Source organism: Mobula birostris, chromosome 11 (assembly GCF_030028105.1).
Source record: "Mobula birostris isolate sMobBir1 chromosome 11, sMobBir1.hap1, whole genome shotgun sequence".
Lineage (NCBI taxonomy): Eukaryota > Metazoa > Chordata > Chondrichthyes > Myliobatiformes > Myliobatidae > Mobula > Mobula birostris.
Window position 1 is genome coordinate 2,232,368 of NC_092380.1, and position 25,893 is coordinate 2,258,260.

General features: G+C 44.7%; 1 protein-coding gene across 2 annotated transcripts in view; it reads right to left on the reverse strand.

Annotated features, from left to right (window-relative positions):
* The window catches only part of srcap (Snf2-related CREBBP activator protein), a 68,631-nt gene extending 48,144 nt beyond the window's left edge, over positions 1-20,487 (reverse strand). For both annotated transcript variants that reach the window (XM_072271466.1, XM_072271465.1), the window contains exon 1: positions 20,277-20,487. The gene's annotated coding sequence lies outside the window, so the exon portion shown is untranslated. The remainder of the gene's footprint in view (positions 1-20,276) is intronic.
* Between the last annotated feature and the right edge of the window lie 5,406 nt (positions 20,488-25,893).

Genomic DNA, 25,893 nt, shown 5'->3' on the forward strand with positions numbered 1-25,893 from the left:
CTACTATCTGCAGAGTTGTGCTGAACAATGTCTACATGAGAGAAGCCAGCATAATCAACGACCCCACCTACCCCAAACAGTCTCTCTTCTCCCCCTCTCATTGAGTAGAAGATACAAAAGCCTGAAAGCACATCCCACCATGCTCAAGGGCAGTTTCTACCCTTAATACCATTGTAAGACTATTGAACAGTTTACTAGACTGCTAAGACAGACAAACTCAGAACCTACCTCATTACAGACCTTGCATCTTATTGCCTACCTGCACTGTAACACTTTATTCTACATAATGCTATTGTTTTGTACATGCCTGCTGACACCACTTGTTTTCAAATTTGCTGACACGACCACTGTCACAGGGCGAATCAAAGGTGGTGGCAACTCAGCTTATGAGAAAGAGATTGCAAATCTGGATGAATGGTGCCACAAAAGCCTCTCACTCACTGTCAGGAAGACCAAGGCGCTGATGATTGACTTACTCTGTGGTGACATACCAAATCTTCTCAAGCTTCTAATGAAGTATGGCTGTTGGAGGAAACCAGAGGTCCATGAGCTAGTCTTCATTAGCGGATCAGAGGTGGAGAGGGTCAGTCATTTTAAATTCCTCAGTGTTATCATTTTGGAGATCGTATCCTAGTGCAATTATGAAGAAAGCACAGCAGTGTCTCTACTCAGGAGTTTGCAAAGATTCAGCATGATACTTAAATCTTTGGTGAACTTCTACAGATGTATGGTTGATAGTATACTGACTGGCTGCATCAAACCACAGCCTGGAATGGAAACACTGATGTCCTTCAATGGAAAATCCTACAAAAAGCAGTTCATCACAGCTAAAGCCCTCCCCACCATTGAGCACTGAAAGAAGAGCTAGTAAGAGATTTGAAAGTGGGAGGGGAAGGGCCTCCTCCTCCCACTTTCAAATCTCTTACTAGCTTTTCTTTCAGTTAGTCCTGACGAAGGGTCTCGGCCCAAAACGTCGACTGTACCTCTTCCTAGAGATGCTGCCTGGCCTGCTGCATTCACCAGCAACTTTTATGTGCGTTGCTTGAAATTCCAGCATCTGCAGATTTCCTTGTGTTAACTTCTCTCAATTTCATTTGCCCCATTATTGAAATGCTCCCACAACAAACAGACTCACTTTCAAGAACTCTCTTCATTCCAGGTTGTTCATATTTATTGCTTATATATTTATTATTATTTCTTTCTTTTGATATTTGCAGTTTGCTGTCTTTTGCACACTGACAGAATGTCCAAGTTGGTGTGGTTTTTCATCGATTGGTGGAAGAGATACAGGGAAGGAGAAGGGGGGGGGCGGAGTCTGATGGGCAAAAGGCCATGCAAGAAAGAAAAGCGGGGAGGAGCACCAGAGGGAGGCAATCGGCGGCAAGGAGATAAAGCAAGAGAAGGAAAAGGGAATGGAGAATGGTGAAAGGGTGGGGGGCATTACCAGATGTTCAAGAAGTCAATGTTCATACCATCAGGTTGGAGGCTATCCAGACAGAATACAAAGTGTTGTTCCTCTAACTTCAGAGTGGCCTCATCGCGAAAGTGGAGGAGGCCATGGATAGACATACCGGAATGGGAATGGGAAATGTATTTAAAATGGGTGGCCACTGGGAGATCCTGCTTTTTCTGGCAGATGGAGTGTAAGTGCTTGGCGAAATGGTCTCCCAATCTACATCTGGTCTCACCAATATGCAGGAAGCCACACCAGGAGCACTGGACACAGTATAATACGTCATCAGACTAACAGGTGACATGTTGCCTTACCTGGAAGAACAGTTTGGGGCCCTAAATGGCAGTGAGGGCAAAAGTGTAGGGGCAGGTGTAGCACTTGTTCCACTTGCAAGGATAAGTGACAGGAGGGAGATCAGTGGGGAGGGACGTACAGACAAGGGAATTGCGTAGGGAACAATCCCTGTGGAAAGCAGAAAGGGATGAGGGAGGTGGGAAGGATGTGCTTGGTGGTGGGGTCTCATTGGAAATGGTGGAAATTGCAGGGAATTATGTGCTGGACGTGGAGGTTGGTGGGGTGGTCGGTGAGGACAAGACAAACCCTGTCCCTGGTAGGGTGGCAGGTGGATAGGTTAAGAGCAGACGTGTGTGAAATGGAAGAAATGCAGTTGAAGTCAGCATTGATGGTGGAGGAAGAGAAGCCCCTTTGTTTGAAGGAGGACATCTCATTCGTTCTGGAATGAAAAGCCTAAGCCTGAGAGCAGCTGCAGCGGAGACGGAGGAATTCAGAAAAGGGGATGGTGTTTTTGCAAGTAACAGGGTGGGAGGAGGTATAGTCCAGATTGTTTTGAAGATTTCATAGGCTTGTAACAAACATCAGCAGATAAGCTGTCTCCAGAGACAGAGCTACCAATCAATTTCCCAGCTCCTTACTTCATTCCTCCCCCTTCAGGTTTCACCTATAACCTTGTGTTTCTCTCTCCCCTCCCCCCACCTTTTAAATCTACTCCTCAGCTTTATTTTCTCCAGTTCTGCTGAAGAGTCTCAGCCAGACACGTAGGCTATATTCTTTTCCATAGATGCTAACTGGCCTCCCGAGTTCCTCCAGCATTTTGTGTCTTTTGCTTGGATTTCCAGCATCTGAAGATTTTCTCTTGTTTTTCATTGATTCTATTAAGGTTATTATTCTATTATGGATTTATTGAATATGCCTGAAAGAAAATGAATTTCAGGGTGTATTTGGTGACATATATGTCTTTGATAATAAATTTACTTTGAATTTTTACCATGCACTGTGCAATGAATTGATCTGTACGAACAGTATGCAAGACAAGTTTTGCACTGTATCTCGATTCACGGACAATAATAAACCAATTCCAAATCCAGAAATCTGGGTAGGCTGCATCCACAGTACTGCATTCTGGAAAACTCATACAACCAGACTCACGGACAGCATCCACCTCCCTGTTGCAGAGTACGGTAAGATGTACTCTTAACCTATCACTTGACCTCCACCAGTTAGGATCCTGGACCCTTTTGTTTAACTACACTGTACTTTCTCTGCGCTCTGCTACTATTTTACCCTATTCTACCTCAATGCAATGCGCAATGATCTGATCTGCATGAACTGTATATCCGTACGTGTGGCAATGTAAACCCCATACCGGAACAGGCCCTTCTATCATAAACATCTCTATTGTATCTGCTTCCATCACCCCCTTTGGCAACAGAGTCCAAGCACTCACCACTCCATTAAAAAAATAACCTTGTAAACATCCTTTACCTCTTCTCACCCAAGGAATCCAAAATCGTCCACCATATCTTACAATTGCAAATCAAAAATAAATCCATCAGGCTTTCAGGATTCAGGAAATAAATTAAAACAATTGTAAACAAAATTAAAGGAAGACTAAATCATTCTCTCTTTTGCCCTCCTGATCATCTGCCGAACCAGTGCATTAACATTTGGCTTTTCAGTCTGTTTCCTCAGTTTTACACAGTTGGCAGCATGAAGCAGTGGACAGTGCCAGAGCTGGGCGCTACCCAAACCGTCGACATATGTACCTGTCTGCGCATGCCTCTTCTCCCCCCCACCCCGCTGCATGTGGCATCCTTCCTCTGCGCATGTGCCTCCCTCCCTCCTCTCTCCACATGATCATTTCACCCTCCCTTCCTATGTACTTCCCTCTTCCCCCCCCCCAATCGCTCTGAGGAGGCCTGACAGAAACTTATATATAGATGAGTCAGATAATTACAGCCTGTTTCTTCAGGGTGAAAATATGAAATACTAGAGGGCAGAGGTTTAGAATGAGAGAGGGGCCTGTGGTTGGTGTCTGGAACAGACTATAATGGGAAGCAGATACAATACAGTCAATTAAATATGCAAATAACCAAACAGAGAATGGAAAGATGTAAGATTGGTTTATTATCTTCAGCTGTACCAAGGTACAGTCAAAAGCTTGTCATGCATTCTGTCAAGGAAATCAATTCATTGGTGTATTGAGGTAGAACTGAAGAATGCAGAACAAAGTGTAACAGCTACAGAGAGTGCAGTGCAGGTAAACAATAAACAACAAGATCATAATGAAGTCATCTGAGAAATCAAACGTCCATCTTATCGTACTAAGTGTCTGTTCCAGACCTTTGATATCAGCAGGACAGACACGCGCTTTCAGGCGTTTGTATCTTCTGCCTGATGGGAGAGGGGTGAAGAGAGAATGTCTGGGTCTTTGATTATGCTGGCTGCCTACTGAGGCAGCAGGAAGTGTAGACAGTGGATGGAGAGGACACTAGTTTCCATGATTCTATGGTGCATCAATAAGAAATGGTATTTGGCATCATGATAAGTAAAAACAGAAGGCAGAAAGGCCCATTTCTGTGCTCTACCAGTTAATGATTTTGGTTCATCCTCCCTCTCCAAGGCCATCATACCCTTCCTGTAGAGCAACATCCAGAACTGCATCAACCTCCAGCCGAGCTCTGACCAAGAATATAAGAACCTGAAGCATCACCCCAGAGATTCAGCAGATGCTAGAAATCCCGAGCCACACACATAAGACAAAGGAGGAACTCAGCAGAGCGGGCATGGAGGGGAAATAAACAAGACTATTTTTCAAGCTGAAATCCTTCACCAGGACTGGAAAGGAAGGGGCAGAAGCCAGAATAAGAAGGTAGGGGAAGTACAACATGGCAAGTGATAGATGAGACTAGGTGAGGGGGGGAAGAGGGGGTAAAATATGAGAAGCTGGGATATGATGTGGAAGAGGTAATGGCTCAAAGAAGGAATGACAGGAGAGGACAGTGGGAAGGAAAGGTGGGAACCAGAGGAAGATGATAGGCAGGAAGGCGGGGAAGAGAGGGACAAGAGGGCCACTAGAATGGTGGAGAAATATGAAAGGTGACAGTGGTAAAAACCAGAGAGAATAAGTTAACAGCAGTAAAGAGAAATCGATGTTTATATTGGAAACTATTCAGAGAGAATACAAGGTGTTGCTCCTCCAGCTTGTGAGTGGCTTCACCAAGGCAATAAAGGTGGCCATGGACAGCAATGCCGTTGTGGAATTGGGAAGTAAACTCAATGGGTGGTCAACCTTGTTATGGCCCAGTGGCTGCCTACACTGCCCTTCCCCTCCGATACTTCATTCTGCATTTTGTTTTTGCCTTTCCCTTTGTACAGCCTGAATGTACTTGTGTTTTGAAATTATCTGTCTGGCTGGCACACAAACGAAACAGGAGCTTTACACTGTTGCTCAGTACACATGGCAATAATAAACTGGGCAGTACAGGAAGGGTGGACAAGGTAGCAGCAGTGAAGAGCCTACTCCCTCCTCCCTCCCTACCTTGCACACCTGGGTTACGTGCCCAGTTAGAAAGGAACAATACAGAAACTGACCCTTTGGCCCATTGAGCCAGTACTGACCACACATTTACCTCAAACCTGTATACCCATCAACTTACCCTCTACCCTCAGTTCAACCCCACAGCCACACACAAGGTGGGGGCAAGTTACAGTGACTGATTAACCCATCTTTCACTGAGACGGGAATGAGGAGGAAGAAACCCACCCGTTCAAAGGGAGAGGGCGCAGATTCCTCAAGACAAAACTGGAAGTAGGGATTGATTACAGGTTTCAGTCCTGACGAAGGGTCTCGGCCCAAAACGTCGACTGTACCTCTTCCTAGAGATGCTGCCTGGCCTGCTGCATTCACCAGCAACTTTGATGTGTGTTGCTTGAATATAGGTTTCTGGCTTTACCCACTGTGCCAGCAGGCAGTGGTTACGCTGACCACCTCTTTAGGACAGGTTCAGTAGGTGCAGCAATAGACACCACCCCATCCCCGGTGGATAGGGTGCTAAAGAAAGCAAAAGAAATTAATAAAGCATAATCTGTTGTATTTATCAGTTGCAAAACTGAGTTCAAGAGTAAGGAGATTGTTTTGCAGCTTTATGAAATGTTAATGAGGTCACATCGGGAGTATTCTGTGCAGTTCTGGTGGTCTGCTAGAGGAAAGGTGTGGGGGGCTTTGGAGAGGGTGAAGAGGAGGTTCACCAGGATGCTGCTCGATTAGAGGGCACGAGCTGTAAGAAGTCAGACAAACTTGGGCTGTGTTCTCCAGAGCAGCAGAGGTGGAGGGGAGACCAAATAGAGGTTTATAAGATCAAGAGAGGCCTAAGCGTTAGATAGCTGGTACCTCCCTCCCTTGGGTAGAAATGGCTTATACTGGAGAGCATGTATTTAAGGGGAGGAGGGGGCAAGTTCAAAGTAAATATGCAGGGCAAGTTGTTTTTTTTATATATGTAAGGGTTTTGTTATATAAGATCACATACATAGGGCAGCGGGAGACTGGAATGCACTGCCAGAGGTGGTGGTGAAAACAAATATGACTAAGGAATTCAAGAGGCTCTTGCATAGGCACATGAATGTGCAGAAAATCAAAGGATGTGAATATTGTGTAGACAAAGTTCAGCTGGGCATTTGATTTCTAAATTCAGCACAACACTGGGCAGGAGTTCCATGTTCAGTGACCAGTGGTGTTCCACACGGATCTGTTTTGAGACCGCTGCTCTTTGTGATTTCTATAAATGAATTGCATGAGAAAGTGCAAGGTGGGTTTAGTAAGTTTGCAGATGACACAAAGCTTGAAGGTGTTGTGGATAGTGTAGAAGGTTGTAGAAGGTTACAACAGGACATTGTAAGATGCAGAACTGGGCTGAGAAGTTGCAGATAAGAGTTCAATCAGGAAAAGTGAGAAGTGATTCACTTTGGAAGGTCAAACAAAGGCACAGTATACGTTAATACAGGAATCTTAGCAGTGAGAAACAGGAAGATCTTGGGGTCCACGTCCACAGATCCAGCCAATTTGATAGGATGGTTAAGAAGGCGTATGGTGTGTTGGCCTTCATCAGTTGAGGGACTGAGTTCAAGAGTCGCAAAGTAATGTTGCAGCTCCATGAACTCTTGATGAGACCGCACTTCGGAAAATTGCGTTCAGTTGTGGTCACCTCATTCTAGGGTTTGGGAGCCTTAGAGAGGTAGAGGACACTTACCAGGATGCTGCCTGGATTAGAGAACATATCTGATTAAGAAAGGTTGGATGAGCTAGGGCTTTTCTCTTTGGAGCAATGGAGGAAAAGAGGTAACTTTAACAGAGGTGTACAAGCTGATAAGAGGCCCTTTTTCTATAAAGGTGATTAGGGGGAAGTATAACTTGGCATGTCAGGGGTTGATTTCTTTTTTAAACAGAGTGTTAAGTGGATGGAGCACACTGCCAAACTCTACAAAGGCTGATATATTTACAGACTCAGAGATAGGAACATAGATGAAAGAAAAATGAAGAGCTGTATGGAAGGGAAACACGATCTTGAAAGTCAGCTACAAGTATGATGTTGTGGCCATCTCTGAAACTTGGCCAAAGGATGGCTGCCATTGGGAGCTGAACATCCACGGATATGCGGTGTTTTGGAAAGATAGGTTAGTAGGCAGAGGGGGTGGTGTGGCTCTGTATAAGAAATAATATTAAATCATTGGAAAGAGACGACATAGGATTGGAAGGTGTAGAGTCTCTATGGGTTGAGTTAAAAAATGACAAGGGTAAAAGGACCCTAATGGCAGTTGTATACAGGCCTCCAAGCAGCAGCCGGGATGCGGATTACAAATTACAGCAGGAGAGAGAAAAGGCGTGTCACAATAATTGTTGGGGATTTTAACACGAAAGTGGACTGGGAAAACCAGGTCAGTACTGGACCTCAAGGGAGATCATTTGTAGAATGTCTAAGGGATGGCTTTTTAGAACAGCTTGTTGAGCCCACTAGGGGGCTGGCTGTGCTGGATTGGGTGTTGTGTAATGTTATGTTCCGGAGGTGATAAGAGAGCTTAAGGTTAATGAAGTCTTAGGGAACAGTGATCACAACATCATCAAGTTCACATTGAAATTTGAGAGGGAAAAAATAAAATCCAATGTGTCAATATTTCAGTGGAATAAAGGAAATTACGATGGCATGAGAAGGGAAATGGCCAAAGTTGACTGGAAAGGGACACTAGCAGAAAGGACAGCAAAGCAGCAATGGCTGGAGTCTCTGCAAAAAAATGAGGGAAGTGCAAGACAGATATATTCCAAACATGAAGAAATTTTCAAAGGGAAGAAGGACACCACCGTGGCTGACAAGTGAAGTCAGAGTCAAAGTAAAAGCAAAAGAGAGGGCATACAAGGAAACTAGACCTAGTGGGAAGATAGAGAATTGGGGAGCCTTTAAAAACTTGCAGAAGGAACTAAGAAAGTCATTCAGAAGGAAAAGATGAATTATGAAAGGAAGCTGGCCACTAATATCAAAGGCGGCAGTAAAAGCTTTTTTTAAGTATATAAAGGGTAAAAGAGAGTCAGGGGTAGATATAGGACCAATACAAAATGTCGCTGGAGATATCACAAAGAGATGCAGAGATAGCAGAGGAAATGAATGCGTATTTTACATCAGTCTTTACAGTGGAAGACGTCTGCAGTATACTGGACATTCAGAGTGTCAGGGAAGTGAAGTTTGTGCAGTGAAAATTATGACTGAGAAGGTGTTAAAGAAGCTTAATGGTCTGAGGGCGGATAAATCTCCTGTACCTGATGGAATGCACCCTCGGGATCTGAACAGAGTAGCTGGGGAGATTGCGGAGGCATTAATGATGACCTTTCAAGAATCGATACATTCTGGCATCGTACCGAATGACTGGAAAATTGCAAATGTTACTCCGCTATTTAAGGGTGGGAGGCAGCAGAAAGGAAACTATAGACCTGTTAGCATGACATCAGTGGTTGAGAAGTTGTTGGAATCCACTGTTAGGGATGAGATTACGGAGTACCTGGAAGCACATGACAAGATAGGCAAAGCCAGCCTAGTTTCATGAAAGGAAAATCCTGCCTGACAAACATACTGCAATTCTTTTGAGGAAATTACAAGCAGGGTAGACAAAGGAGATGCAGTAGACCTGGTGTAACTTGGATTTTCAGAAGACCTTTGACAAGATGCTGCACATGAGGCTGCTTAGCAAGAAAAGAGCCCATGGAATTACAGGGAAGTTATTAGCGTAGGTGGAGCATTGGCTGGTCAGCAGAAACAGCGTGGGAATAAAAGGATCCTCTTCTGGCTGGCTGCAGGTTACCAGTGGAATTCCACAGGGGTCAGTGTTGGGACCACTGCTTTTTACGATGTATGTTGATAATTTGGACTACGGTACTAATGGATTTGTGGCTAAATTTGCCTATGATAGAAAGACAGGTGGAGGAGTGGGTAGTGTTGAGGAAACAGAGAGCCTGCAGAGAGATGTAGATAGTTTAGGGGAGTGGGCAAAGAAGTGGCAAGTGAAATACAATGTTGGAAAGTGTCTGGTCATGCACTTTAGTGGAAGAAATAAACAGGCAGACTATTATTTAGATGGGGAGAGAATTCAAAATGCAGAGATGCAAAGGGACTTGGGAGTCCTTGTGCAAGATATCCTAAAGGTTAACCTCCAGGTTGAGATGGTTATGAAGAAGGTGAATGCAATGTTGACATTCATTTCTAGAGGTATAGAATATAAGAGCAGGGATGCCATGTTGAGGCTCTATAAGGCACCCGTGAGACCACACTTGGGAGTATTGTGTGCAGTTTTGGGCTCCTTATTTTAGAAAGGATATACTGACATTGGGGGGGGGTTCAGAGAAGATTCCAGGAATGAAAGGGTTACCATATAAGGAACATCTGGCAACTCCTGGGCTATATTCCCTGGAGTTCAGGAGAATGAGGGGGGACCTCAAAGAAACATTCCGAATGTTAAAAGGCATAAGCAGATTAGATATGGCAAAGTTATTTCCTATGGTACAGGATTCTAGGACAAGAGGGTATGACTTCAGAATTGAAGGACGTCCTTTTAGAACTGAGATCTGTGCAATTTGTTGCCACAGGCAGCTGTGGAGGCCAAGTCATTGGGTGTATTTAAGGCAGAGATAGATAGGTTCTTGATTAGCCAGGGCATCAAAACGTATGGGGTGAAAGCAGGGGAGTGGAGATGACTAGAAGAATTGGATCAGCCCATGACTGAATGGCAGAGAAGACTCGAAGGGCCGAAAAGCCTACTTCTGCTCCTATATCTTATGGTTTAACATTGTGGACTGAAGGACTCTGTACCGTGCTGTACTTTTCTAAGTTCTACTTTACTAGCAGAACAGTACATCTTCAACAACTCCCCACCTTCAACAGGGCAGTCAGGACTTGTACCCGCCCCCCCCCCCCAACACCACAGTGGGAGATGGAAGAGTCACCGTGGATTTGACAAGGGGTCCCATGTTACAAGGAATTTCAAGTCAACAAATCTCATACTTTGCTGGCTGTCTCCTCAGCTCCTATCGACTCCAGCAATTAACTGTGGCAACAGAGCCACTGGCTCCCCAAGGCACAGTCTTCGATTTACATCGATCTTACATTGTCACAAACAGCCACAGAGACAGGAAGAGGTGCGGTTTCCAGGGCGGGTTACACAAGGATATACGAGAGGAAGGGTGACCCAGACATGGGGAGGGACAAAGGGGTTAAACTAAGATGTGAAAGGAGACCAGATTTTTGAAATGGAGGAACTGCTTTCCAAAGACCCAGGTGCGGAGAGGAATAAAGTCTGAAACTCCAGCACTGTGCAACAGATCTGTGGAATGACTGGGGGGGGGGGGGGTACAGAATGAAGAGGCAGGGCTGGAAAGGGTTGGCCAGGAGAGCACAAGGAATTGTTCTCAAGAAGAACTGGTCCCTGAAAGATTTAATGGGATGCTTCCTGAATTAGAGAATACGCCTTATGCGGAAAGGTAGGGCTTTTTTCCTGGGAGCAATGGACAATGACCAGGCTCCTTAGTAAAGCTAATTAAGATGAAAATAGGCACAGATCATTCCCACAGTCCTGATTGAGAAGTTACAGAACCTGGGCCTCTGTACCTCCCTCTGCAATTGGATCCTCGACTTCATAGCCGGAAGACCACAATCTGTGTGGATTGGTGATAATATCTTCTCCCTGCTGAAAATCAACACTGGTGCACCTCAGAGGTGTGTGCTTAGCCCACTGCTCTATTCTCTCTATACCCATGACTGTGTGGCTAAGCATAGCTCAAAAACCATCTATACATTTGCTGATGATACAACCATTGTTGGTAGAATCTCAGATAGTGACGAGAGGGCGTAGAGGAGTGAGATATGCCAACTAATGGAGTGGTGTCACAGAAACAACCCTGCACTCAACGTCAGAAAGTCGAAAGAGCTGATTGTGGACTTCAGGAAGGGTAAGACGGAGGAACACATACCCATCCTCACAGAGGGATCAGAAGTGGAGAGAGTGAGCAGTTTCAAGTTCCTGGGTGTCAAGATCTCTGAGGACCTAACCTGGTTCCAACATATCGATGAAGTTATAAAGAAGGCAAGACAGTGACTATACTTCATTAGGAGTTTGAAGAGATTTGGTACTTCAACAAAAACACTCAAAAACATCTATAGATGTACCTAGGAGAGCATTCTGACAGGCTGCATCACTGTCTGGTATGGGGGGTTGGGTGGCTACTGCACACTGAAAGAAGCTGCAGAGGGTCGTAAATTTAGTCGGCTCCATCTTGGATACTAGCCTACAAAGTACCCAGAACATCTTCAAGGAGCGGTGTCTCAGAAAGGCAGGGTGCATTATTAAAGACCTCCAGCACCCAGGACATGCCCTTTTCTCACTGTTACCATCAGGTAGGAGGTACAGAAGACTGAAGACACACACTCACCGATTCAGGAACAGCTTCTTCCCTTCTGCCATCCGATCCCTAAATGGACATTGATCCTGTGAACACTACCTCACTTTTTAAATGTATTATTTCTGCTTTTGCATGATTTTAATCTATTCCATATATGTATACTGTAACTGGTTTACTTAATTATTATTTTTATTCTTTTTCTTCTTCTATATTATGTATTACATTGAACTGCTGCTGCTAAGTTAACAAATTTCATGTATATGCCAGTGATAATAAATCTGATTCTGACAGCATGGACATCCCATGCCTTATATGCAGTATTGCAATGGCTAATACCAAAGGGCACCCTGAGCTAAGTTTAGGAGATGTCAATGGTATTTTTTTTTTGTTTTTCAAAGAGTGGTATTTTTGTCCAGTGTAGTATTAGAGGCTGATAGATCAGAGGGATTAAAAAGATTTTTAAACAGGCACAAGAATGTGAGAAAAACGAAGGGTTATGGGCTATGTAGGAGGGGTTACACTGAAGGGCCCGTACTGTACTGATCTGTTATACACCGCTGCAAAATTATGATTTGCTCCAACCAAAAAAGTCCATTCTTGTTCAAGGTCTCATCGTGATTCAAGCCCTCCAGAATCCTTGCTGTACTCTCTCCAGCTCAATAACATCCTTCCTTTTAGTGGCCAGAGCTACACCCAATATTCCAAGTGCGGCCCAAGCAACCATCTGAACAACCTGCTGGGTCCAATATCTCCTCATTCAGCAGACTCACCAGCAAGAACATCTGGTATCACAATTCCCCTTCCACAAGCCACTGTTTACAAGTCTACCGAGTGCAATAGATGACCCCTACAGACTCTCAAGTGAAGTGTCACCTCACCTGGAAGGACTGTCTGGGGACCTGAATGGTAGTGATGTAGGAGGTGTAGGGGCAGGTGTAGCACTTTTTCAACTTGCAAGGATAAGTGCCAGGAGGGAGATCAGTAGGCAGTGGGGAGGGACTAATGGACAAGGGAGTCAAGAGCCATGTAGGGAGCGATCCCTGTGGAAAGCAGAAAGTGGGGGAGGGGGGGGGGGAGGGTGAGAAAGACGTGCTTGGTGGTGGGATCCCGCTGGAGAAGGCAGATATTATGAAGAATTATATGCTAGACGCGGAGGTAGTGGGGTGGTAGGTGAGGGCAAGAGGAACTCTACCCCTGGTGGGGTGGCGGAAGGATGGGGTGAGGGCAGACATGCGCAAAACAGAAGAGATGCAGTTAAGGGCATCATTGATGGTGGAGGAAGGGGAGCCCCTTTCTTTGAAGCAAGACATCTCCTTCATTCTAGAATGAAAAGCCTCATCCTCAGAACAGATGTGGCAGAGAAGTAGACAGGTATATGGAGGAATTTAAGGTGGGGGGGGTTAAGGAGGCAGTTTGTCAGCACAAAATTGTGGGCCGAAGGGCCTGTACTGTGCTGTACCATTCTATGTAGAAGGAATTGAGATTAGCGCTGGCATTTTCACAGGTAACAGGGTGGGAAGAAGTATAGTCGAGGTAGCTGTGAGAGTCAGTGGGTTTATATTAGACATCAGTAGACAAGCTGTCTCCAGAGATGGAGAAAGGGAAGGGAGGTGTCAGAAATGGACCAGGTAAATTTAAGGGCAGGGTAGAAGTCAGAGGCAAAGTTGATGAAGTCGACAAGCTCCACGTGGGTGCAGGAATCAGTACAAATGCAGTCATCGATGTAACTTAGGACAAGTTGGGGAGTGATGCCAGTTTAGGCTTGGACATAGATTGTTCCATTTAGCCGACAAACAGACAGGCATAGATGAGACCCATACGAGTGCCCATGGCTACACCTTTTGTTTGAAGGAAGTGGGAGGAGCTGGAGGAGAAATTATTAAGAGGTCAGGTTCCACTAGACAGAAGACAGTGGTGGTGGACGAGAACTGGTTGCATCTGGAGTCCAGAAATAAAAAGAACTCCGAATCCTTCCCGGTGGAGAATGGAGGTGTATGGGAACTGGACATCCATAGAGAAAATAAAATGATCAGAGCCAAGCAACTTGAAATATAAGCAAGGATGTAATGTTGAGGCTTTATAAGGTTTTAGTCACCACATTCAGAGTGTCGTGAGCAATTCTGGGCTCCTTATCTAAGAAAGGATGTTCTGGTATTGGAGAGTCCAGAGAAGATTTACAAGAATGATCTCAGGAAATGAAGGATTAACATATGAGGAATATTTTGACAGCTTTAGGCTCATTGGAGTCTAATAGAATGGGGGTGGAAGGAAGGCTCTCATTGCAACCCATCGAATATTGAAAGGTCGAGATAAAGTGGACGTGAAGAGGATGCTTTCAATAATGCAGGGAGGGTCCAGGACCACAGTGCAAACCCTCAGCATAGAAGGATCTCATTAGATGAGGAGGACTTTCTTAATCTTTGGAATTCATTTGCACAGTAGTAGAGGCGGTCATTGGGCATATTTAGAGCGCAGGTTAATAGGTTTTTTTATTAATAAAGGCGTCAAAGGCAGGAGAATGGAGTTGAGAAGAAAATTAAATTAGCCACGTGGGCCTAATTTCCTAATTCTGCTAATTTCTTATGGTCTGAATTGATAGAAAATGTGATCAAAAGGAGAGGCTGAGTGAATTGGCAGGGTGTGGGGAAAGGAACACGAAGGGAGCAGGTTATCCGTTAGCATAAAATTCGATGTTCAAACTTGTGTAAACAGAAGGGACTTTCAATAAGCTTGAAAGAGTGCAGAGAAAACTGACATGTCTGTTGCCAAGACTTGAGCACCTGAGTTACAGAAAAGGATGAACAGGTCAGGGAATTGACAGAGCTAATCTCATTAGGTATATTTAAAGCGGAGGTTGATAAGTACATGATTAGTAAGGGTGAATGGTGTCAAAAGGCAGAAGAATGGGGTTGAGGGGGAAAATAAATCAGCCATGATTAAATGGCTGAACACTCAATGGGCTGACTGGCCTAATTCTGCTCCTACATCCTGGAGCACAGGAGAATGTGGAGAGATCTTACAGAGGTATAAACAATCATGAGGGTTATGGATGGGGTGAATGCTAACAGGAGATCTCCCTTCAGGTGGGCAAGAACTAGAAGTCACAGGTTTAGAGTGAAAGGTGAAATATTTAAGGGGAGTCTGACAGGGAAACGCCTTCACTCAGAGTGTGAAACAAAAGTAGTAGATGTGGGTTCAAATGTGACATTTAAGGGAAGTTTAGACAGGCAGATCAATGGGGGAGGTATGCAGGGATATAGTCTAGGAGCAGATAGATGGCACTAGGCAGAAAATGAGGCCAGTACAATCAGTATGGGTGAAAGGGCCTGCTTTTGTGCTTCAGTGCTCTATGAGTAGCCAGCATCTTTCAGAGCATAAGCAGTTCCTTTGGGCTGGCCATTATAAGCTCCTTTACCTGCATTTGACCCAGATACCCCTCAAACATGCGGAAGTGTGATTTAAACAACGTAATTGTGCCCACATCTGTACATCCACTGGCAGTTCCTTCCATATCCATACACCTTCTTGGTTGGAAAAAACTTGCCCCACGGGCCCCCCATGAAACCTGTCAGCTTAAACCAGTTGTTTTGGACAATCCACCACCAAGAACATGGTCAAGGTGGCATGCTTCATTAAGGACCCTCACCATCTGAGACATGCCCACTACTCGTTGCTACCATCAGGGAAGAGGTAAAGGAGCCCGGGAACGTGAACCTGAGGACCGCCTCCTTTTGCCATCACATTCCCGAACAGTCCATGAACACTATTTCACTATTGCTCCATCTTCTCATTGTCATTCGTAACTATTTGTTTTGTGCAGGACTGCTACCACAGTGACATTCTGCATGTCAATCATGATAAACCTGATCCCTACCCTTGGGGTGGGGGGGGAAGAGAGTCCGTAAATATCAGGGAGAAGTGAGTGCCATTGCTATTACAAAAGAAAAAGTGCTAGGCAAACTCAAAGATCTTAAAGGTGGTAAGTCACCTGGACCAGATGGACTACATCCCAGAGTCCTGAGACAGGTTGCTGAAGATTGGATGCATTGGTCCTGATCTTTCAAGAATCACTTGATTCTGGCATGGTCCCAGAGGACTGGAAGATTGCAAATGTCACTCCACTCTTTAAGAAGGGAAGAAAGCAAAAGAAAGGACATTATAGGCTAGTTGGCCTAACCTCAGTGGTTGGGAAAGTGTTGGGAGTCTATTTTGGGATACCTGGAAACTAATGTTCAAATATGCCGAAGTCAGTATGGTTTCTGCAAAGGGGAATCTTGCCTGACAAATCTGCTAGTGTTCTTCGAGGAAGTATCAAGCAGGATCCACAAAGGAGAGGCAGTGGATGTCATTTGCTTGGATTTTCAGAAGGCATTTGATAAGGTGCCACATGAGGCTGCTTAACAAGATAAAATCCTATGGTGTTACAGGAAAGATTTTATTGGCATGGATGGAGGAATAGGAGATAGGCAGGAGGCAGCAAGTGGGAATAAAAGACTCCTTTTCTGGCTGGCTGCCAATGACTACTATTGTTCCTCAGGAGTCAGTAATGGGACCACCACTTTTTACATTGATTGTCAATGATTTGGATAATGGATGATGGCTTTGTGGCAAAGTTGATGGCTGACACGAAGATAGGTGGAGAGGTAGGTAGGTGCTGAGGAAGCAATGCGATTGCAGCAGGACAAGTTGGAAGAATGGGCAAGAAAGTGACAGATGGAATACAATGTTGGGAAATGTTGCGATAATGCATTTTGGTAAAAGGAACAATGGTGCAGACTATTATCTAAATGGAGAAAAGATTCAAACATCAGAGGTGGAGAGGGACTCATGCAAGACTCCAAGGAAATTAGTTTACAGGTTGTCTGCGGTAAGTAAAGGCATCTGTTAGTCTTGCGAGACCATGGATCTGCGTCTGGAAAGTCTACACTCTCCAGGGCGCAGGCCTGGGCAAGGTTGTATGGAAGACCAGCAGTTGCCCATGCTGCGAGTCTCCCCTCTCCACAACACCAATGTTGTCCAAGGGTAGGGCATTAGGACCCATACAGCTTGGCACCAGTGTCATCGCAGAGCAATGTGTGATTAAGTGCCTTGCTCAAGGACACAACACATTGCCTCGGCTAGGGCTTGAACTTACGACCTTCAGGTAGCTAGTCCAAAGCCTTAACCACTTGGCCACATGCCTACACTAGTCTGTAGTAAAGGCAAATTTATTTCAAGGGGAATAAAATATAAAGCAAGGAGATAATGCTGAGGCTTTAAGACACTGGGTCAGGCCATACTTGAAATATTGTCAATAGTTTTGTGCCCCATATCACAGAAAGGCTGTGTTGTCAGTGGAGAGAGTCCAGAGAAGGTTTACGTAGATGATTCTGAGAATTAAGTGATTAACATACGAAGAGCATTTGGCAACTTGGGCCCATACTTGCTGGGATTTAGAAGAACGTGGGGAATTTCACTGAAAACTACCAAATGTTGAAAGGACTAGCTAGGGTGGATGTGAAGAGGATGTTTCCTATGGTAGGGGTATCCAGAACTACAGGGTACAGCCTTAAAATTGAAGGGCAAACTTTTAGAACAGAGATGAGGATTTTTTTTTTGTTGGAGTAGTGAATCTGTGGAATACTCTGCCACAGACTGGTGGAGACTAAGTCCCCGGGTATAGTTTCCTGATCGGTCAAGGCATCAAAAGATAGGATGAGAAGGCAGGTGTATGGGGTTGAGTGGGATCCAGGATCAGCCATGAAGTGGCAGAACAGACTTGATGTGCTGTATAAACTGATTCTGCTCCTGTGTGTTATGATCGGAGAGGCGGCCATTCTCCCTTTCTCCCGTAGCTCCAGACAGCAACCAGGCCCAAATTGTGCCAAAGGTCAAATGACTAACACCAAGGCAGGTCGACTGTTTTAAGATTCAACACACAGATAAGGAGGGCACTTTCTTACAAGAAAGAAACATAAGCAGATTTAAATCCTCCGCTCTGGCAGAGATTAGGAGAGAGGGCAGTCGGGGGAGGGGGGTGGATTTAAACAAAAGGAAACACTTGTAGGAGTAGGAGGGACCATCACCCCCCCCCCCCCAACCAAAGGGAATATGCTAAAGCCTCCGCTGAAATGAATGGATCTGTGGGAGGAACCAGGCCGCTCTGAAAACTGACCAGGGCAAGCAGCCGACAACACTGCAGTCAATTCGGGCAGGCTCTTCCTGAGGCAGTGGTCCTTGGGAGAACCGGAAAAGGGATGTCGATGCCAGGAGAAGGAAGGAAGGAAGGAAGCAAAAAAGCAGCAGGGATTTATACAGCTTCTTTTCGAAAAATGGGAACTTTGACCGAAAACCGTATGTGTGCGTGAGAGAAAAAGACGGAGGGAGGGAGGGAGTGAGGGAGGGAGGGGTAGCCTAAAGATTGAGATTCAAACCATTTATAACGCTAGGGGAAAGACAAGGGAGAACGCGAAAGGCTGAGGTTTGGGTGTGATATGTAAAAGATATTACGAGTGCATGTCCCGACTATTGCAAAATTATGATTTTTAATTACCACCCCTCCCCCACCCTGCCAAGGCGTGTTTTATTCCCCTCGACCAGGAAGGTGAACCCCAGCAATCGAGGCTTATGAAACTTGCGAAAAGGTTCCCAGGGTCAGGATCCCAAAGCCATCGAGGGGACACATTTAGCAACTGCGATATCCATCGAACAAATGCACTAAACGCCGAGAAAACCGCCCCCCCCCCCGCCTTAAGTAGTTACAGGGCGATAAGGCTTGAATTTTAAATTAGCGCTATTTGCAAAACGTAGCAATTGAAACACAGTTAAGGACCTCAAGCTTTCAAACCCACCAGAACTGCGGCACTGCAGATTTTAACTGCACGGGAGCAGCCGCAGTTAAAAACGCTGCGTTTTTTTTGCCATAAAAGTTTACCATGCAAAAATATTGTAGGGTTTTTAAGTTAAACTTGCACACTGCAGATTACACGTTAAAATGTAGTATGTCAGAAGACTGCAGATCGAAAACCTGAATCAACCAAGCTTAAATTTGAAAAAAAATGGGAGCACACCAATGCAAATATCAGGTCCAATAGACGCTACCCAATGCAAAACAATTAAACCTTACAACCGAAACCTTCAATACAGGGAAAAAGCGCACACCGGGAATTCAAAACGTCTAACAGCTGAATAAAACGGTGCAAATTCTACAGTAAACTCAGATTCCGGAGCGAAACATGCACATTTCAAATTTTGTCCGGTGTAAAGGGCGAAGGACCCCGAGTGTTGCTGTGGGGACCACAGCAATTGCACGATTTGGACATCGTGGGCAAAACCTGAAAACGTTCAATTAGAATTGTTCAATGCAAAAGAAGCTGAAAGACTGAACAACTCAAAATGCAACTAAAAGATACAATCGCAGGATTGGACAGGCCCCTGGCGTTTTAGTTGCAAAAACAGATAAAACCGCCAATTTTAAAGGAAAATCTGATGCCACTTCAAAAACCGAACAAACCACCAGCGTGTCAAGTTTTAAAAACGGGCTGTTTTAAATTCACCAAGATAAACGAAATAATTTACTCAGTGCAGGTGCAAATGCACCCAATAAAATCCACACCAATTAGATTTTATGAAGATTTGGAGACTTTCGCTTTAACTTAATTGGGCACACAAGCTAAAAACACGCACGAAAATCCCACTCCTGGGGCCTGTTTTTTTAATTTTTACGGAGTGTATGCGTGCAGGTAGCTGAAGTTTCTCTTTATTACTAAACTTGGTACTTAAAGCATACTAAAAGATGTTTTAGAGCAAGAAGTCCATGCCCACACTTGACTTGACCTTACACTCAAACCTCATCGAAAACGTGAACCGTTCCTTCGCAAAAGCAACTCACCCAAAGCGCGAGTAACCTTTTTGCAAAACAAAACTGGCCCACAACACAGACATTCTTTTGCAAAGACTTTAAAAACCCTTACGGACACCCCACATTTCCGCGCTACAGCAAGAACTAATCGTGCGTGCACAAAAGTTTAAACTTCCCCCTCCATACTGAATTCTTTGCACTGCAAATATTAAAACCCGAATGAATTTCACCGGGGTTTGTGTCCTTGCTACAAAGATGAAGAGCTGCAGGTCTCAATATTTCCAGGAAATAAAAGAGGCTGTATGCCCTTCAAGAGACCACCATGCAAATTACACACAAACAATAAAAATACAGCAACGTGCACAGTATCACCCACCCTGTAGATCCTTGCAGCTCATTTTATGGACGGAAAAGGAAAGGGGGCAATAGGAAAAAAAGGGGGGGGAGATGCTGCAAAGAGCTCCCTACTGCACCACGTGCAGGAGCCCGGGAGCAGGAGGGGGGGCATAATGACGTCAGCGGACCCCGGGGAAGTAGGGAGGAGGGGGTGAAAAGAAGATGGCGGCGCGGCGCAATCGGCGTCCATCTCCCGTCCCCCTGAGGTGCGGCCGCTCGCCCACTTGCCCATCTGCCCCCCTCGATTCCCCCCTGCCGCCATACGGCACCCTCCACCCCCCAGCTCAGGCGCAGAGGAGGAGGGATCGCCGGTCGAAGGAGGAGGAAGAGGTGGGGGTGGGTCCCCGGCCTACCTGGGTCTGGCTTCCCTTCTTTCACAAAAATGACCACTCTGCCGGCACCATCCACCCGCGATCGCCCTCAATCCGTGTCCGCCGCGCCCCGCGCTGCTTTTTTGTCCCCGCCCGGGGGAAGGGAAAGAGGTGGCGGCACCCAGAAAGCTCACTGAGGGAAGGGGGGGGGGAACGGCCACAAAATGGCGGAGCCGGCCCGTTGCTGCGGCCTCGCTCTGGGCTCTGACCACGCCCCTCTTCTTCTTCCTCGCGCCACCCCTCTCCGCTAGTTCGCGTTTAGTTTCGCGAGAGCTGGCCGACCGGAGAAACAGGCAGGGAAATGTAGTCCACTGTTTGACTGTCTTATTCTATGTACAAGTTTAGTTTCCTATACATGTCAAATGTCCACTTTTTTTTCTGTGTATAAATATAGGAAATAGATTCTTGATTAGAGAAATTTGTCGAGAATCCGGTATATTTTCCTGTGCACATGTTTTTTGCCATACTCAAAAGTAAATATGGGCTGCCTTAATGACTGTCACCCGGTAGCACTCACATCAACAGTGATGAAATGCTTTGAGAGGTTGGTCATGACTAGACTGATCTTCTGCCTCAGCGAGGACCTGGACCCATTGCAATTTGCCCATGGCCACAGTAGGTCAACGGCAGACGCAACCTCAATGGCGCTCCACATGGCTTTAGACCACCTGGACAACACAAACTCCTACATCAGGATGCTGTTCATTAACTATAGCTCAGCATCTAATACCATCATTCCCACAATCCTGACTGAGAAGTTACAGAACCTGGGCCTCTGTACCTCCCTCTGCAATGGGATCCTCAATTTCCGAACTGGAAGACCACAGTCTGTGTGGATTGGTGATAACATATCCTCCTTGCTGACGATCAACACCGGCACACCTCAGGGGTGCGTGCTTAGCCCACTGCTTTACTCTCTATATATAAATAACTACATGGCTAGGCATACCTCAATTACCATCTATAAATTTGCTGATGATACAACCATTGTTGGTAGAATCTCAGGTAGTGACGAGGGGGCGTACAGGAGTGAGGTATGCTAACTAGTGGAGTGGTGCCACAGCAACAACCTGGTACTCAACTTCAGTAGACAAAAGAGCTGATTGTGGACTTCAGGAAAGGTAAGACAAAGAAACACATACCAATCCTCATAGAGGGATCAGAAGTGGAGAGAGTAAGCAGTTTCAAGTTCCTGGGCATCAAGATCTCTGAGGATCTAACCTTGTCCCAACATGTTGACATAGTCATAAGAAGGTAAGACTTCATTAAGAGTTTGAAGAGATTTGGCATATCAACAAATACACTCAAAAACTTCTATAGTTGTACCGTAGAGAGCATTCTGACAGGCTGCATCACTATCTGGTATGGAGGGGCTACTGCACAGGACCAAAAGAAGCTGCAGAAGGTTGTAAATCTCATCAGCTCCATCTTGGGCACTAGCCTACAAAGTAACCAGCACATCTTTAGGAGGCAGTGTCTCAGAAAGGCATTATTATTAAGGACCTCCAGCACCCAAGGCATGCACTTTTCTCATTGTTACCATCAGGTATGAGATACAGAAGCATGGAGGCACACACTCAGCGATTCAGGAACAGCTTCTTCCCCTCCACCATCAGATTCCTAAATAGACAATGAAGCTTTTAGATTAGATTCAACTTTGTTGTCGTTGTGCGGAGTACAGATACAAAGCCAATGAAATGCAGTTAGCATCTAACCAGAAATGCAAAGAATAGTGTTATTTACAAGATAACTGCGAATAAAAAGTGCTACAGCATGCAAATATAAAAGTATTGAGACAGTACAGTATGGGTGCAATACTGCTTAGCGCTGTGATGTGAGGTTCAGCAGCGTCACAGCCTCACGGCAGAAGCTCTTCCTGTGCCTGCTGGTGCAGGAGCGGAGGCTCCTGTAGTGCCTACCGGATGGGAGGAGAGTAAAAAGTCCTTGGTTAGGGTGAGATGCATCCTTGATAATGCTTTTCACCCTGCCCAGGCATCGTTTATGGTAGGTGTTCTCGATGGTGGGCAATTGGGTGCCGATAATCTGCTGGGCAGTTTTCACCACACGCTGGAGTGCTTTGCGGGACAATTGCCATACCACACTGAGATGCAGTTGGTGAGCATGCTCTCAATGGTACAGCGGTAAAAGTCCGTCAGTATCCTGGGACAGAGGCGAGCTTTCTTCATGCTCCACAGGAAATAAGGCACTGTTGCGCCTTTTTGATCAGGATGGGGAAATTCAGGGACCAGGTGATACCCTCGGAAATGTGGGCACCAAGGAATTTGAAGTTTGATACACGCTCCACTACAGCTCCGTTGATGTAGATGGGGACATGAGTGTGGCTCCTAGCGTGCCTGAAGTCCACAATGATCTCCTTGGTCTTCTGGGTGTTAAGGGCCAGGTTGTTGTCAGCACACCACGCCGCCAGGTGCTGGACCTCGTCCCTGTAGGCCGTCTCGTCATCCCCTCTGATCAGGCCAACCACTGTGGTGTCTGCCTCACTTTTTTTTTTAAAAAGTGGACACTGCCTGACTTTTTTAATATACAGTATTTCTGTTTTTGCACATTTTTAAAAAATATATTCAATATATGAGGGGTGATTGATATGTTCATGGCCTAAGGTAGAAGGAGTTTTAGAAAATCTAGCACATTTACTTTTCAACATAGTCCCGTCCTACGTTTACACACTTAGTCCAGCAGTCGTGGAGCATACGGATCTTGGACCTCCAGAAAGTGTCCACAGATGGGTGATTGATAAGTTTGTGGCCTAAGGTAGAAGGATATGAGTTATACAGCTCTCGTTACATGCACATGCAGGTCAACTCTTTGAGTGATTATGCAGAAAGTTTGAAGTTAATAACTCATCACCACCTACCTTAGGCCACGAACATCAATCACCCCTCGAATGTAATTGATTTACTTGTTTGTTTATTATGTTTTGTTATTATTTTTTTCTCTCTCTGCTAGATTATATATTGCATTAAACTGCTGCTGCTAAGTTAACAAATTTCACATCACATGCTGGTGATAATAAACCTGATTCTGATTCTGAAATCCTTGACTAGTGGGATTTGTCAAAAGCTGAGTTTCCGAATCAGGTTTATTATGACTGACATACACCCAGTGGTCACTTTCTTAGGTTCGTGGTCTCCTGCTGCGTTAGCCCATCTGCTTCAAGGTTGGACGTGTTGTGCATTCAGAGATGCTCTTCTGCACACCACTATTGTAATGTATGGTTGTTTGAGTTACTGTCACCTTCCTGTCAACTTCTACCAGTCTAGCCATTCTCCTCTGACTTCTCTCATTAAAGCATTTTTTGTCCTTCAGAACTGCCTCTCACCGATTTTTTTTTTGTTTTTCACACCATTCTCTGTAAACTCTAGAGACAGTTGTGTGTGAAAATCCCAGGAGATCGGCAGTTTCTGAGATACTCAAACCACCCCCTCTGACACCAATAATCAGTCCACGGTCAAAGTCACTTAGATCTTATTTCCTCGGAACCTACTCATTCTGATGTTTGGTCTGAACAACAACTGAACCTCTAGACCATGTCTGCATGCTTTTATATATTGAGTTGCTGCCACATGATTAGCTGATTAGATACTTGCATTAACGAGCAGGTGTACCTAATAAAATGGCCACTGAGTATATATCGTGAAATTTGTTGTTTTGTGTAAAGACATAAAAATGACTCTTAAGTTACAATAAACGTTGCAAATTGTATCCATGGGTTCATGGACCATACAGAAATCTGATGGCGGAAGGGAAGAACCTGTTCCTGAGTTGCTGAGTGTGGGTCTTTCGGCTCCTATACCTCCTCCCTGATGATAGTTATGGGAAGAGGGAATGTTTATTCAACATTTTCATGTGATGTAATTTGACCTTTCCAAACTTATTCTATTCCTTTTTAAAATATGTTGAGAGGAGCAGAGTCGACGACACTAATGGTTCCTTTTTCTTTGACGTTATATAACAGCCCATGTCTTTTTTTCTTTCTCTTAGTTTAGTTGATTAACACTGTTTAGCTTGGTTTTTCTTTTGGGGTATATTTTTTTCTCCTTTTTCATGATTTTTTTTCTTTTTTTTTGTTTATTACATTTACATCCTGTGTGATTGGGAGGGTTAATACCCATGTGTTAAATGAGTTTATATTTAACTATGTTAATCATAACAATGTAATCCCAACAACTTTGTATCAATATTATGGTATGTTTATCATTATGAAACTAATAAAAAGATTGAAAAAGAAAAGAGAAGAGGGAATGTCCCAGATTGTGAGGGCCCTTAATGATAGATGGCACCTCCCTGAAGCAATACTTTTTGAAAATGACCTTGATGGTAGACAGGGTTGTGCCACGATGTATGCAGTCTCTTGTGATCCGTGCCACTCAGAATGGTCTCCACTATTTATCAGTAGAAGGTTATTCAATTTAGACATCAGAATTTAGGTATGAACTTTGTTTCTGATACGTACATCAAAACATAAAGCAAAATCCGTTGTTTGCATCGTCATTTTTTGTTTCGCAACGTGCTGGGGACATACAACAATTGTTGCTGTGCTTCCGGTGCTAACATAGCATGCCCACAGCTAACCGTACAACTCTTTGGAACATGAGGAAATTGGAGCAAACCCACACATTCATGGCAAGAATGTATAAACTCCTTACAAACAACAGCAGGAATTGAACCCTGGTTAGTGATCACTGTCGCTGTAAAGCGACTATGATAATATTGTCCAATATTCGAGTACATACAATGATTCCTTAAATAGAGGGAATTGTCAAACATCCAGTTAATTGCCCTATGCTCGTTTGCAGTCCTAAGCACAAGTACACTGTACAATGAATCCTTGACTAGAGGCATTTGTAAAAAAAACAATTTATTATAGAACGTAGAAGAGTACAGCACAGGAGCAGGCCATTTGGCCCAGAGTTTTGTGCCGCACCAGCTAAAAAGCAAATCAAAAACACCCAAACACTAATCCCTCCTACCTACACCACATTTATATCCCACCATTTTCTTTAAATCCATCTGCCTATCCAAATGTTCCTTAAAAACCTCTAATGTATTTCCCTCTACCACCATACCAGGCAGCACGTTCCATGATTCTCACATCTCCCTTGAACCTACCCCCTCTCACCTTCAATGAATGCCTTCTGGTATTGGATACCTGGGAAACAGATGCTCCCTGTCTACTTTACCTATGCCTCTCATAATAATGTAAACCTCTATTAGATCTCCTTTCAGCCTCCAACACTCTGGAGAAAACACTCTAAGATTTTCCAGCTTCTTGTGATAGCACATGCAATCTAAACCAGACAGCATCCTGGTAAACCTCTTCTACAGCCTCTCCAAGGACTCAACATCCTTCATATAGCGGGACGACCAGAACTGTATGTAATACTCCAGATGTGGCCTAAAAAAGTTGTCTGTTCACAACTTTAGTGTCCTAAGCTCGAAGACACACATGCAACTGTTTAGGGAATGGTTTGTTTTAGGGTTGTACAATGAATCCCCAACTAGGGGATTTGTCAAAAGTTGAATTGAATTGACTTTATTACTGACATCCTTTGTATAGTAAAAATATTTATGTCACGTC